The following is a 13957-nucleotide window of genomic DNA, read 5'->3' as shown; positions in this document are numbered from 1 at the left end:
GCAACCCAACGACCCAACCCAAATAGGAGGGTGCTTACGAAACGAGAGATGCCGGTCAGCGAATTAAAATTCCGGACAGAATTTCTTGTTTCTATTTACTCGCGCATTATTGCTTGAAGCTTTTGGTTTTAAAGTGCCAGTTATCGTGAATCATCACCATATTTTAATTCGCTTCGTAGCAGTGTTTGATAGAGAATTGTCAAATCTAAAAGAGTAGTTAAAAAAAAAAAACATAAAATTTGGTGACTATATAGTTAGTGATGTTTTATGTAGTACAAATGCAAAAAACTACAACAATGGCAAGAAATACAGAATAACATATATACAACATATCTGTTATATCAGAAGGTTTTAAAAAGATTAGCTATCTATCATATACCATTTCTGACTTAAGTAAGTAAAGCTTACAAACTTAAAAAGTATAATTTTCAGGTAAGTAGTGTTGATATGCTAGCAGGTAGATGCCAGACTATTCAGCTGCGTGGTGTGATATCAGCAGTGGTGGACTGGTCTGTTCTTGGGCCCTTGCTCTGTCTATTATACACAAATAACACGAACTTAGACTGTCATCACACTTGTTTGCTTATGTTACTACCAAATCTTGTAAGTCAAAAAGTTATGAAGTGGAAAAAAGAGCCTTCTAAAACAGACAATCTAAGACCAAGTTCAACAATTTTTTTTAAGGGGTTAATGAGTTAATTTCATAATATCGAATATTTTTCTCATATGGTATTATTGCTTGAGGTTAATATTATTTTTCGACTACAACAAAGGGCTATAAGAGTTGTTGCAGGATTGTATTACAAAAAAAGAAGTAGAGGGCTTTCAGAACTTTAGGAAAACTGAACTGTCCATTTTTAACACACAAATAACATTTTCGATAATTTACAAGAAAGATAAAAACAACCATAATTATAACACGACGAATAAGAATGGTTTGGTTCTTATTTTCTGACGTCTTAAGAGGTACAGAAATCAACCAGGGTGTTATGTAGTACGTTTTTACAATAGGAATCACGAATCCAATCAGGCATGTTTTCTACAGTATCGAAGTATTTTTATTTTTTGATTTTAGAACTTAGTATTTTTCTAAACATCCTTAGTTTTATTATTATTGTTTTGATGTAATGTGGATTCGAAACTTTGAATTTGAAAATGTTAATTTAACCCTTTTTGACGTGTGTGTTTTGACGTGTCATCATCATCATCAGTATAATTAGAATGTTTTGATTTGATATATTGACTTAATTTGGATGCGGCATTAACAGCGCAGGTTAGGCGGTATAAGTTATTTAAACATGAAAATAATTTAGAATAATCAAAATACTAAAAAAGATTAAGAGCTTAAAAAAAATCAACACCATTTTTGTTTAATTACTGGTGTTACAGTCGCTACGTGTTATGCTTAGATCGTGGGTTGAAGAAAATTTCGACGACGAAATGGATGAGAGTAACGAACCATAAAAAAAGTGTCATTTGAATATGTGCTGCCAGGGAATCGTTTCAGAAGAATATGAAGATACTCAAATTTCAAGAAACTGTTTCAAAATGCATCAGTCAACGTTTACTGTAACATTTCTGAAATTTGAAATTCGATAATAACTCAAGTTTTTAGTGCAAAATTTGTCTGCTAAAAAGGTCAACTTTGGGTCGATTCCTTGATAACGATTCACTAGAAAGGCTGTGACATAGGCACAGTGAAAGTTATTAGGAATTTTGATGCAGAGGGGAATCAGATACCGTCATTTGAGTCATTACAACCGAAATCAAAAGAAAATATTCGATTTACTGGCAGTCGCGAAACACTGCGGATTTAGCTCTAAAAATGTTGACATTCATTGTCACATGCAAGAGAGCCAACGATTGTTGGAATGGAGACGAAAATATTTAACTGAAATTCGTCAATTTCACGTAGGAAAACGAAATATACATATTGCACCTGCATCTAGAGGACACAAAATATCCATTTTACACTGCTCGATTGAAGATTGGGTGCCAAACGTTTTGCTGCTTTCAATAAAAAAAAACATTAAAGAATACTCATTAGACCACCATCAGGACATGACAAGCCAACTTTTTGAAAACCGGGTCAAAAATTCTCTTCTTCAAAATATCCCACCTGGCATCGTAATAAATTATGATAATACTAGTTATCACAGCGCTTTAGTAGAAAATGTCCCAACGATCAGCGGCAAGAAAGAGATATTGCAAGAGTACCTTAGTCAGCTAGGCCTTTTTTTTTTGAAGATATTTATATAAAAAACAATTTGTTGAAGTTTTAAGAACTATAATAAAACTTATTTCGAAGACCTGCTCATAATAATGTCCGGTAATACACCATTTAAATTAGCTGCTTGTCACTGTGATTTGAATTCTATAGAACTGATATGGGCCAAGTTAAAAAACAAAATTGACGCAATAATATAAACCTAAAAATGTCCGCTCGTCTAATTGATGTAATTAAAAGTCAGTGTGAATCCATATCAGAAAGCAGTTGGAGAGAATGTGTTAATCGTGTGTTCAAAGTTGAAAATAATTTTAAAAAACTTGGCACAAGGTAAAACCATTTTGAGGACTAATTTTTTTTGATTGTATTTTGTGTTTCAACTTGCTTAATACTACGCTGGACTGGTTTGATTCTTCGCACAAAAATGCCTTCAAGCAGATAATATTATTACAATCATCACCATTTATCGTGTGTCGGACTATACCTATACTCTTGGCCTGCTGGGACACTTGACAGTTTGATTTTCTTGATTTTTTTAGGAATAGCTGCCCGTTACTTGATATTTCCCATACAATTTTGCAATTGTCTTCGAGAAAATAAAAAATAATAATAATAAAATGGTCTACTCATGAATTTTTAGACGAAGCAGTAACACGATATTGGACAAAACTTCCAAAAAGGGCTCCCGGAATAAACGAAATACAAGATCGATAAAAAACTGGAGGCCTCTCGTAATTATTCCTGGCGACTCATTAATTAACTAGGAGCTTATTAATTAACCATATGTACCGAAACCATTCTCCCGCAACAAACAATTTCCTCCGTCACCCTAATTACGACCCCCAAGAACGACGGGATACGCGTCGGCAATACCCGATATAAAAACTTCGTGTTGGAAAATACACTCACGCATAATAGCTATATCAAAACGCAAAGCATTATTTTGATTACTCGGGCCAGCCGTGAACGGACAGATGTTGGACTATCTTTGTCAGCTGTGGTCCAAGTCGACCAGGTGTCTTCGACGTACCCCCTCATTCAACAGCTGAAAAGTGGCAACCAACGATGACTGTGCAACAAGTATCCGATGTTTTGGGTCACAGACCTCTTTTTGTTTTTGATTGGGGTGGCAGGGTAACGTGCCGCCTAACATGGTATTTAAGATTCGATGATTCACCGATTCGACTTTTACTCCAGACAACCACTAGATTTTTATTTGAATAATGTTATAAGATCACTAATTTATCCATTGTCCCTTGAAATTAACAACAATTTGGATTTTAGGGATTATAAACGCATGTCATCAGAGAATAGTTCAAACGGATTTAGATTATGGAGGGAGGAATATTTGTTCAATTAAAGCCGTCTTTATGACAGATATGCATCCAATCGAACACGTTTGGAATTATGCCACTAGCTATATGCCATCGAAATTGAATATTGAAACTTCTTGTTTGACAAACTACTTAAGTAAATCATTAGAGTAGATAGCTTAATTTTCTTTTCGCATTTTCCCTTAATGATTTGTCGAAATTATCTTTTTCTTTTCACTTCGCACATACTTTTGTGGGTGATTTTGTTTTGATTTGTCATTTTTTGCTGCATTGTACGAGTATTATTTTAGTGACACTTTCTCATGTTGCACCAATTATTATACATTATACATATAACTATTTCGAGGGAAATAAAACTCCTGTAACTATTTATGACAAAATTGAAAGAACGTTCCCCCCATTTGAAAGTTTTCTATGAGACACTGGATAAACATAAAACCATTTCTACTTATTCTGTTTTTATTAATTGAATGTTTTCAGTCGATACTTGGTGAAAGTTAATATCCGTAATGGTTTTTAGAAAACAAACTGTTATTTGTTGAACTTTCCGTATTTCATTGTCCTGTTTTTAAGGGTAATTCCTCGATTATTGGAGAAATAATTTTTAAACAATTATGATGTTTTTTTCTTTAGGATTTTGTCCGGCGAATAACCTTTACTAAAGGATTAGAACAATTAAAACAAAATAATAAAAGTTCAACAAATAATATCAAATGATCAGCAGTATATAAACTTCCTTGTAAAGATTGATGATGATATATTTTATAAATTACCCAAACTTAAAAATGACAAATTCTGTATATATATAGATGAATTTTTGTTAAGATACCATGTTAGTTTGAAAAAGTTCCAGTGTTAACTCTACTTGTGTGATAGCGAAAGTCCTAGGAAACAGTGGCTCTTTTAATGTTACTTCAACTAAAATGATAGTAATAAAGCCAGTTGCTTAGTGGGTGATCTGCGCCTCATCTATATTGGAAATACTTTCTTTACTTACAATGAGATTTGTTCGTATTATAGTAATTCCTATAAAGTACCTATAAATTACATTTTTGTTGCAGGCGTAACTACATTTGCAGTAAAAATTGTTTATTAAAGGCGAGGCGCGTTTTTGAGGTGATTCCGCCCATATCAAAAAGTTGTTACCTCCTCGGAAAACGAGCTAATTTCGCTCCAGGCCGAATTTATGCATGCCGTACCCTTTTGTGTTCGTCACTTATTTTCTTCATATATTTCCCGAATACGGGCGCAGTAATATATTTTGCGGTTCGAGGCAAAATCTTGTACACTATATGCTCGTTTATAATGAGGGAAATCTAATTATGGGCGGTGATATATAGCGACGTGTGCGAAATTGCTGCGATGTGTTTCAAATGTAATTTTTATTTATACTTATTGAGACTCCTTCCAGTATCAGTTACTTATTTTTCAGCGCTAATCTTGATCAAGTGGATATGTTTCTAATATTTTCTATAAAAACTTTGAAATCAAACAACTTTTCAAAGTCTCCTGTTATTAGATTTGCCCGTATGTATAATTATGCTTTTCTAAACAGCGTCTAACAGTGGTTTAATTTATTTACGTCTGAATTTGTTGAGTAATGCAATTTTATATGTGTAATATGGTATATCCTGTAATTGGACAGCTTCATCTGCCTGTTAATAAATAAATAAGTTGTTTGGTGGTAAATCTCTAGGCAAGTAGAGAAAAGTCACTAAATATAGAATGCAATTTTGTTTCAGGTATAAAAAAAACTCCATAGAAATTAAAACAATTTAATGTTATTACTAATCAGTCATACATTTATATTTAGTATTTAACAGCCTTTAATCAAAATATATTTGTTGTCAAATTAAAATCAAACACAAAAACCAAAATCACAAATGAGTAACCAAATATGGAATAGGTACCCATATATGGAATATAAGCATAAATCATCATATCAATAAAAAAATAGACATAAATATCTACGAGAAGAAGTTCACTTGCAAAAGTCACACATCCAAGTACTGAACTACGGACAACACAATTATAATGTGACCAAAGCCGACACATTAAGAATTTAATCCAGCATTCTCCACTTTTATTCATGGAAAAAAAGGCTTGAACAGAACATACATTCTGCATCAGCAGAGTCAGGAGATACTCAGTCAATCAACTCACCATGTTCACTGTCTTTATCAAACTGGATAACATCCTGTTTCTCGGAGTCTTCTTCTGCAGTTTTCTTCTTATTCTTTGTTTTACTTTCTTTTTTTTGTCTCTTCACATTTTTATTTACAAAATCAAATTTTATACGGTGAAGATGTTATGACTATTGCTACAGCAGTTTTTCTTCCTCTGTTAGATACTTTTTTTCGTTTCTCTGGCGATGGATTTATGGCATACGGAGACACTAGACCCAAACTGCTGCGATTAAGCCCGGAGGTCGTTTGCGCCGGTTCAGGTTAAACATTGGCAGTTCTTTTTGCTACAGGAATTTGTATCACAACTTGACCAATTTCAGATCCTGATTCCAGTGGAGTCTAGTAAAGGACTTTGAATCCATTGGCAGGAATTTCATCTGTTTGTACTTTCAAATAGGATTTGCCAAACAGCTCCACTTAGAGGTCTCTTGTTGTTTCTAATCCACATACGTATTTCTTCTCTATAGTATGTTTTTAATGGCCCCATGAAAGTCTTGTCTAAAGGCTGCAATTTGCGAGTCGTATGTGGAGGTAACGAAACTATTTCCACGTTATTTTCCCGAGAAATATCTATTACGTTGATAGGGTGAGTATGACTATAGTGTCCATCTAGTATCGCAAAACCCTTGATTCAGAAGTAGGGTTGATATGTTGAATAAACTGCTTGTACCATTCTGTAAAGACGTTTATTTGAATAATGATGTGCAACTCCGACTGATCCTGGAGGACAGCGTCAACTTAGCTGACCACTCATATTTTTTCTGGGGAAAATAATGACTAGTGGCATTCATGCAAACAATTGTTATCATAAGAGATCCTCTTTTTGCTGATGTCAGTGCAGCTAACTGGCGTTTAACTTTGTGACCGATGATTTGTGGTATCTCACTTTGTACTATTGTGTATAGTTATTTTTAGTGTAATGCTTTTCAAGGAGGTTGAAAAAAGCATCCACTTGTTTTTAATCAAATCCGAGTGCTCTGGCAAAAGATGTACCAGTTGGTCTTCTTATCGCAAGTTTATCTTTATGACGATTTAAAAATAAGTTTAACCACTTTTTTTAGCCATACCTCATTCAAGGAATTTTGCAATTTTTTTCACTTTGCTAACATGTACGCCATACGACGAAGATCAGTTCTTGTTAAGCCGTGAAACTTGCTCTCCATTATTAATATGTATTCTACTAGCTGACGTTCAAGTCCGGAAGCCGATATAGTTTTTCGTCGTAATGAGGTAGCTGCTGCCACTTCTGAAGACAGTACATTTGTGACAGAAATAGAGTTGCCCTAGGCACTTCAAAATGCTCTACCGCTTTCAAATATCCCCTTTTCTTTCCCCAGACGAATTTTATATTTTCTGCCATGTTTTCCTCGTTCTAGGTTTTTCGTTTCTTGGTTCATTGTGAAGTAGACATTCTAAGACAGACATAACATGTATTTTTTTAAAGGAATAGTAGAAAATACATAAAAAAAAACCTAATTATGGAATATTCCTTAATTAGACTCCGACGACTGTCCAATTTGGATTTTTATTCTAGGTGAAACTAAATAAACTATATATTTTTTCGATATTTCAATATTTTAACGACAGAAGATCACAAAATGTTGAAATAAACATAATATCGATATACCTTTAAAATTTTCTGCGTGACAACAATACAAAACACGCGTGTCACACTTGTAGTGTTCGCGCAAGTGACACGATGGTGTGAGGTAGTAAATAGACCAATGAAACAGAAGATGGTGGGTGATGTGCTGCGTCTCATACTTATATTCTTAGAGAAATTAAGGTATTCCATATTATGACTTTCCTCCCGTTAACAGAACTGTTAATGGTATCTAATAGCATGGGAACAAAATAAACACTGTAGGAGGTTAGAGGGTTTATAGCATTTAGAGATATAGAGGCCCTGACTATGCTGATAATACAGAAATTTATGAAGCAACTATGAAAAAAAAATTGAAAACAACTTGGAAATCGCTGTTTAGAAAGAAAATGGTGCAAAGTGCAGGTTAGTGGGTGGGTCAGTGCATTCAGCAAAATATCAATGCCGTCCGCGGAGCATCAATTTTTACTGTAGTAGTAATAGTTGGTTTATATGTAAGTTAATATCAGTAAACTTTCAGAAATATATATTTTTGTATGTATAAGTGACAACCCCTAGAGATTTCTTCGGATTGCTATTGAAAATACAAGTTTAGATATTATTTTTGGTAAAACCCAGATATTGTGAAGAAGGAAATATACATACTTCAATAGGATATTGAAATGACTGTCGGTCGAATCCATAAAACTGTTGGCTGGTATTGGCGGTTTCTCTAGTAAAATAATATTCTGCTTGAATTGTTTCTTATTTTTCTGAGGTGAAGCACTACGTGATGAATACAAGCACAAAATTCCACGCACATTTTAGTCACTAAAATTATAAGTTTTATTAATAAATACATGCAAAATCCTAACATTTAATTTTAAAGGCATAAATATCGTCTCAGATAACTGATTCCCATATTGACAGGTAAAGACATGAGTCGTCGTCGCGGTTAAGGTTTTTCGTTCGTAGAAGAATTGATTAGGTACATGCAAGAATTTTAGTTTTATCTAATTAAATTTTATTTCCGGTTCCATGATTGTGTTCGGCAACTGCCGATAAGTTTACTTGTCGTAGTCTTAACATGTTCTTTGAGCCAAGTTGATATTTTTCGTCCGGTCTCTCTAATGTATTCTTTGCCGCATATCCTTGGAATGCGGTAAACTCCTGGCATCTCAAATGGAATGTCGTCTTTGACGGATCGAAGATGTTGAGAGATTTTTGGACAAGTGATTTTGACGTTATACTTCTTTAGAACTTTTGATATGTGGCCAGTGATGTTTTGAATGTAAGGAAGGACCACAGGGGCAAGTGTAGGATTGCTTTCGGCCTCATTGCAATTGGAAGGTTGTGGTGATGTGTATTTTCTGATGAAACGCTTAATATCTTTAATGTGGAAATTATTAGAGAGAAAAGCAGAGGTAAGATATTTTATTTCTGGGTTTAGTCATTCGGACTGAGAGAGTTTTGCGGCTCTGTAAACAAGAGAGTTGATAACACAATAACCCAATGTTATTATTAGTTTCTAATTCAATAGTAAATGTATGACAGGGTGTATAGAGTTTAAATGTCTATGAAAATCTACTATGGATTCTTGACAATGAGGCCAAAACCATAAAAGTATCATCCATGGAGCGTTTCCATAATTTTGGTTTTAGATGGAAGGTGTTGAGAGCTTTCTTCGCAAAGGCTTCCATAAATATATTCGCGATGATTGGTGATAATGGCGAACCTATAGCTGTTCCCGTAAGTGCGAGCCAGTTCCAGCTCTGAAGAAGGCAACAGGATGATTGGCGAAACGTTAGCAAGTTCGACTCAGCAACAACCCACGCAGGAGGAATCCAAAAGTATTGTAAATAATAATGGTAATGACTTTATCCAAAACTAGAATAAAAATTAAATGAAGTAATTGTCGGAAACGATTTTTTTCAGTTGGTGCAAAGATCATTTATTACGTACAAGAAAATAAAAAATATGTTGTAAAGTTTTTCTCAGCAAAATTATAAAAAAATTGTGCATGAAAAATATGCAGATTCAATTTGCCACCCACTTTCATTTAACGGCCGAATTGCCGTTAAAGGAAAGAATAGGAAAGTATTTGCATTATAAATACGGAGAAGATTATCTGTAGTGTAAAGAAGAAGTGCGGAAAGTAGACCCAAAATAAGCAGAGGATATTTAAGCGCGATGCCCCCGTCAACCCATTTAAATATATCCACAACTTTCGGTCGGAATATATCGTTCGCCATTACGTTCCGACATTGACAAATGTTTTTATTTCGACTCGGAAGTATGTTTTTGCATGGAACCGTCCAATAAATAAATTTTGTCCATAAATAAAAGCCTCCGAATATTTTTTCCGTATAATACGGCACTTCGAAAGCGGTCGAAATTAAATCGATCCGCTTCAATTTCGATTTGATTAATTGTGCGGGACTTAATGAATTTTCCTCATTTATTTTTTTTCTTTGATAGAGACGTTTATTATATCGCACAATGAATAAAGTGCTATAAAATCGGTTTCTCGAATTATTTTCAGCAACTTTTTTTTGGTAATCAATATTATATAGATTTTTTTTAGAATAGTGCTACATCGGTACTATGGCAGGAGGATTGCATCTGAGATATTTGGACCTCAGTGTCATTAATGTGAAGAGCATTTTAAATATGGTTTTTATAAGAAATCGTATATTGATTCAATTTTTCACATCTTAATTTTCACTTGTTTTCTAGGGTTGTTAAAAGAGTTTTCAGTTTTAGTTAAGCTCTGAAGAAGTATGTGTCTCGTAAACTTAGTGCCAAAGGAAATTGGTATCCGTTTGCTAAAAAATGTGTGGAAATGAAAAATAAAATTGATCCACCGACAATGTCCCCAATAGATTTTTTTTCCATCTTAATAATAACCTGCAATAACAATTAATTTTTATTTAATTAATATTACGGAGTTATAAATTTTTTATTTATTCTCAATCTAAATAAAAACATTCTCAATTTTCTGATTGTATTGTAAATCTAAATATATTGCTTGATAAACTTTCGGGAATATACCTTTATGAATGTGACAAATTTAGTGGTTGTCTTTTCAGGAATTAAAACTAATCGGTCAGTATAACATTTTTTCTGTATAAATAATCATTATCTACTTAATACTGACGTTTTTTTGCAAATCACAAAAGCAAAGTTTAAAATAATATCTTTCTCTTTCACAACAACCTTGTTTAAGCGTCAGTGCGGCAATAATAGGTCTATTCTAAAGTGAGACAGATATTTTCAATTTTCTAAGGGTGTTTTCAGATTCAAAAATTTTGCAACCTTAGAAAGGAAACAATTTTGCCCAGAACTCTTAAATTTTTTAGAGTCCAGTGACAGCATTTCCTTCGAAAGTAAATTGAAATAAATCGATTTTGTTTTATATTTGCAAGTTTGTATAGGTTTAAGATAAGTATTACAAACTTAAAATAAAACAAAAGAAATTCAGTTTGATTCACTGCCACCGTCAACCCCTCAGTAGAATTTCGTATTACTTAACAAGAAGCCCCTTAAGATGTGGAACACAATTACAATAAATAATCTCAAATAAACGTTTTAAATTTAAATATTTTTTTTAATCAAATACCATATGTACTGAGCCAGCACAATATTATAGTATTTACCTGCAGTAAGTACCTTAAAAAACCGAAAATGAAGAAGGATTTAGAACTATGAAGTTCTGCTAATATGTGGAGTGCCTGAATTTTTTAATTTTTCAACCAGTGACAATGTTTAATACATTTCCACATGAAAAATGGGGCGGTATCCAACTACGTTGGTCTAAATCAATCTCCCAAGAACGGGAAAGAAAGAAAATAACGGAAAAAAGTACAAAAGAGTAACAACCAGCATTAAATGGCCAAAACATATTAAACCAAGATTATAGTTGCTTTATATACAATTTAGCCTTTGGTTTAAATAATGGCAACAGCTAGCAGCTTGAGGGATTTAAGGAGACCATTTTTTTTTTCGCTAAAACACTTAATCATCGACGAATTCCATGTACTTACTCACTGAATATCAAACCAAAAAATCAAACCATTTTATTTGCCAGGGCATATATAAACAGTAGTAATTCTGCATTAGATCTGTTCGGCAAAAGTGACTACACAACGATTATGAAAAAAACAGTTACAATATATTCGTGTTTTGCCAAAGATAATGGTCGTAGAAACGGTAGTGTATGCAACACGTTTGACAAATCTTTTAAGTCATTCGTTTATTAAGCTCGGCTCATGCCAAAACAAAATGGCTCACAATGGTGCCACATTTTGTGTGCAACCACTGAACTGAACATGAAACTAAGTAGAAATTTCCAAAACCTGGGAAACAAAAACTTAAAAGCGTGACTGCCATCAATACTTTTCTTTACCTTTTACCGGGCATTAACAGTTCGAGGATTTTTTCATCTCGCCGGTAAAAACGCTTTAATCCCTTGATGGATGGATGCAATTTGCGAGGGGCGCGCTTTTAAACTGTCATCGATATAAGCGGGCGGATCGGGGAGTTGGGGCCTTAACTCGCGCCCCCTGATTGACAGCCACTTAACGTGCGGGGGTGCGAAAAATAACGTATATACACGCAGCAGACGGGACGCCCCATTACCGAACATGAATATTTGCTGACCCTCTTTCCTGTTTTCTTTCGCCTACGTGTTCGTTCATCTACGCGATTAGTGTCTGTGGAGACCTGACAGGTGCAGGTCAGAAACCATAAAAGATTGCTCCCGAACTGAGCAGCGGCGTGACGCAATCTCAATCTAGCGTCTTATGCCAATCGAAATTTGAAAAGTTGATATGTTTTTCAGCTGTTTGGTGAGATATTGCGATCCATTCAAACTACTTCAATGAAGAAGTTTCCTAGAAAAAAGACTGACGGTTTTTGTTTATTTTGAATAAGCAGAATGAGTTGAAATATTTTTCAGCTGTTTTGTGGGATAGGGTGATCCATTTAACTTTTTACTTCCATGAAGAAGTTTCCTAGAAACAAGGAGTGACGGTTTTTGTTTATTTCAAATGAGCTGAATGAGTTGAAATATTTTTCAGCTGCTTTATCAAATAGGGTGATCCATTTACTTCAATGAACAAGTTTCCTAGAAAAAAAGACTGATGTTCAAAGCCCCTGGTTGAAAAGTTATCGTAGCAGTCTACAAGTTGTGGAATATATGGGTATAGGTAAGTCTCAGATATACTCCACTTTTCTTAGAAATCAAATAACTGAAGAACTGACTGACTCTGACTAAAGATTCTGAAGACTAAAGTTTATAATTGGTGTCTCAAAAAGCGTCAAACATTAATAACTTTGTCATAACAATCAATACGTTTTTTTCTTAATTTTGCAGTCTGGAACTCCATACAGAAAATGTATTTCTTTCAGTCAATCCTTTGTCACAATTATTACTTTTTTTTATGCATTCATGCGCAACTTCAAAAATTTGGGTTAGTTCTATGAATTACTATGGGAGGAATTTCTGAAATCGATGTCCTAAACTTCAATTTTTTATTTGAGACTAAACTTACAATAACAATAAAAATATTCTTTAAATAGATAACTAAAACAGACAAGAAATAATGACCCGCATTATTAACTAAATTCTACTTGAAAGTATGGAGAATCTGACGCAGGAAGATGCTAAAGGGGGCAAAAAGGTCAATTTCCTATGGATTATTTGTAAATCTTTTTGAACTGGAAATAAAAGAATTAACTCCATGGTTGAATGCAGATTTTGTGAAGATTTTCTGTTAAAACTAGTCCATGCAGAATATTATGGGCTATAAGATCCCCCCTGTTATGGCGGGCTGTAATGGGAACCATATTCAGTTCAGTCAGTAGTTCTGCATCCCCATATCTTTAAAGAATGGTCAGTTTATATGGTGTTAGTTGAAGAAACTTGTGTGCTCAACCCTCTGTGCGCTATAAAAGGGAGACCACAGGCAAGGGGCATGCTTCCGATTGGGGAGTGGTAGTGCGCACTATAAAGTTCTAAATGCTGAAATGCTGTTGTCATATATCGTACATGCAACTGTTGCTAAGTTTCTGGGGAATTTCTGACTACCGGAGAAGGTCCAGGGCCGGTAATATTAATCGTTCTTACCAAGAATCTGTGACTGATTCTCTGCTATTGATTTCCAGGGTTTAGCCGATATGACCGACTAGGTCCGTAATTACAGTGTTAATGTAAGTACTTCTATGAGCTTTTGTAGAGTCCCCATATCCATTTCGCTGTAGGTGTAAACATAACTATAATTCGTAAATAAATAAATAAATTTAGTGAGTAGCTCTTCGGGGGTGTGGTACCGAGACTATGCCTACCAAGGAAGGTATGGTCTGTTCATAGATATAAGAAAGTGACCAATTGCTTTTGAATGGGATTATGCAGCAATATTATTACCTAAAATTTCGGAATTTAAATTCAGGTAAAATTGTGGTCCGTAATAGAAAATAATTTTATATCTACCTGTGTTTAATTTTTTTTGGTTTGGTATACTACTTAGTTTAAGTTTATTAGTAATCATTCTTATTAATACAGCGTGTGTTGAATCGTGTGCGAATTATGCAAAATATTGAGACTAAGGAAGTTATAAACAATGTTTAG

This window comes from Cylas formicarius, unplaced genomic scaffold (assembly GCF_029955315.1).
Source record: "Cylas formicarius isolate icCylForm1 unplaced genomic scaffold, icCylForm1.1 PGA_scaffold_2__14_contigs__length_35257938, whole genome shotgun sequence".
Taxonomy (NCBI): Eukaryota; Metazoa; Arthropoda; class Insecta; order Coleoptera; family Brentidae; genus Cylas; species Cylas formicarius.
Note: the sequence above shows the minus strand (reverse complement) of the source record.